Here is a 2,510-nt window from a genome sequence, read left to right as displayed (position 1 = left end):
CGCCGGCCGGCCGCCAACGCTTACTCACCCGCCTCCAGGGCGCCGGCCCCGGGTCCGCAACCCTCACCGGGGGCTGGGAGGACACCGGCGGCGGGGTGGGGACAGGGGCCCTGGAGTCGGGTCGGCGCTTGGTGGGCGGGGAGGGCTAGCACCCACCCAGGCCCCAGACGCCGCACCCGAGCGTGCAAGTGGAGGAGGCGCGCCCTTTGCCTGCTCTCCGACCTGTTTCCTCTCCCTGGTCCTTACCCTGCATTCCCCTCCTGGTACAGAGTCCACAGATCGTCACGTCACTTTTTCATGAAGCCTCTGTGAACCCCCTGTGCGTTTCGTCCCATAGCTTCTCTGCGCGGGAGCGCAGGCCGCAGGGAGCCGGCCCGGCAGTGGGGATGGAGGGGACCAGCAGGGCTCCCTCCTGACTGCCTCCGCAAGTCCCCAACAAGTTCATTTTTTTCAGTCAGTCTATAGAAAGTTGAGTGCTCATTCTGCAGACACACCGAATGGCTTGATTTCCTGGGGTATGAAAGGACTATTTAGTTTCATGACAACTATTTCCGAAACATCTACTAGGAGCCAGATAACCGACTAAATTCTGAGAAGACTGGAAAATAAACACAAGCCTTGACCTTGCCCAACTTACAATCTAATGGGGGGACAAGCATTCCAGCCACCACACGCACTGAGTGAAACGCATTGCTGGGGAGGTCCCTGGATTAATGGGAGGAGAATCCCGCCAAGTTCTGAGGAGCTGAGCAGCAGATTCCCGAAGTCCTATAATTCAGAACTCTAAGCTAGCTCCTAAAAGTTGAGTACAACTTAGAGAGTAGCTTTCATTAGTCTTTGTGTATGCCCATCAGGGACCCATTCAGAGACTTAATCAAGTCCAATGAAGAGTCCTATCATATCTCACTTAAATCCCAGAATATCAATGAACTCCATTCACCAGTCATTCCTCCTGACCTGGGTCCCTCAGCCTCAGGCTCAATCCTCCATGTCCGGGCTCCTCTGAACTAATCTAAATCACCCAACATGCATTGATCACAATCGATCAATCTTTTACAGAGAAGAAGGGGGAATCTGCCTGTGAAACCAGCATCCAAGAGGATTCTTTGGTGAAGTGAAGCCTGACCACTGCACAGAGGATGGGTGTGAGGAGGGCTGAGGCCAGAGGCAGGACCTTAGGCTGGGGCTGCATTCACAGGGAGAGATGTGGTACCATGCCTTAGACCAGCAACCCTACACAGGTGGTGGTTCTCCGCCCAAACATTGACATGCTCACTGCTATGCATCAGGCAGCATCTTAAGCTCTGAAAGAACCAACAACAACAACAAAACAAAGAACCTGGTCAAGATGAGTGATATAATAGATGTACAAACTAAGTACTTTGAAAGTAAGGTCAAGACAGCGGTGGCTACTACCTGGGAGAGGCCCCAGAAATGCTTCTCAAGGGGCTGGACTCTGAACAGGGAAGGAGTTCCCAGGTGAAGGAGCACCATCAACAAGAAACTGGGAGAGAAGATTCTGGACCGGTCTATGTAAAGAGAGAAGGTTTGATCTATTTGAGGAAGAGTGGAGAATGTTATATGGCTAAAGCATACCAGGCCTATTTGGGGTGAGAGATGACATGAGACCAGAAAGGGAAGTTGGAGCCAGACTATGAGAAGCCTTCTGAGCTGTGTAAAAATTTGGATTCTAAAGCGATGGGAAGGTTTTGAATGTTTTGAAGGAAGGAAGTGGGGAGGTTTTTTTTAATGTTTTGAAGAAATTATACCTGAGTTTAGATAGATACCTTTGGTTATGGCCACATGGATGATGTTTTGAAGCAGGAAGGCTGGAGGCATGATCCAGGTAAGCTATAATGAGGGTTTGAACTGGTTCACATAGCACCTGTGGGGATGGAAATGACAGGATGAATTTGAGATATGTTTTAACTAGAGTCAGCAGGATTTGCTGAGCAAATATATAGAAGAGGGAAGAGTGAAACAAAGGAGTGGAAAGAGACATTTAGTCTTTTGCTTGGGCACCTAGACAGATGGTAATGGAACTTTTCCAAGTGGAAAAGTCCATGAGGCAGCTAGTTAGCTGGGTCTGCAGTTTTGGAGGGAAGACAGGATCAATTATTGAGATTTAAAAGTCATTAGCTTCTATGAGGCTGAAGCCAGAGAAGTGCTAGGGTAGGAATTTGAACCCCAGCCTCTAGTTTACTTGCATAAGTGTTTATTGAGCACCTACTATGTTCCAGGGCCAGTGGTTTGCAAGATTCAGAAGTGATAGATAGACAATGGCCCTGTGCGTCAGCAATGAGGAGGAATGAAGGGATCAGCACAGCTCATCTCCTGGCACCATGTCCAGACTTATTGCTGAAGCCGTCATATTTTTCATACAGCAAGTCTCTGATCTACTGATGGAATACACTCTCAACAATGGCTACAAAGTTGCCTTCTTAATAAGGTCTTTGAGCGCAGGTCTACTGTGGAGCCCAGCCCAGTCCCACACAGACCGAGCTCAATAC

The sequence above is a fragment of the Myotis lucifugus genome, unplaced genomic scaffold, assembly GCF_000147115.1.
Source record: "Myotis lucifugus unplaced genomic scaffold, Myoluc2.0 scaffold_19, whole genome shotgun sequence".
NCBI lineage: Eukaryota > Metazoa > Chordata > Mammalia > Chiroptera > Vespertilionidae > Myotis > Myotis lucifugus.
The sequence above is the reverse complement of the archived record's forward strand: the minus strand, read 5'-3'. Positions refer to the sequence as shown.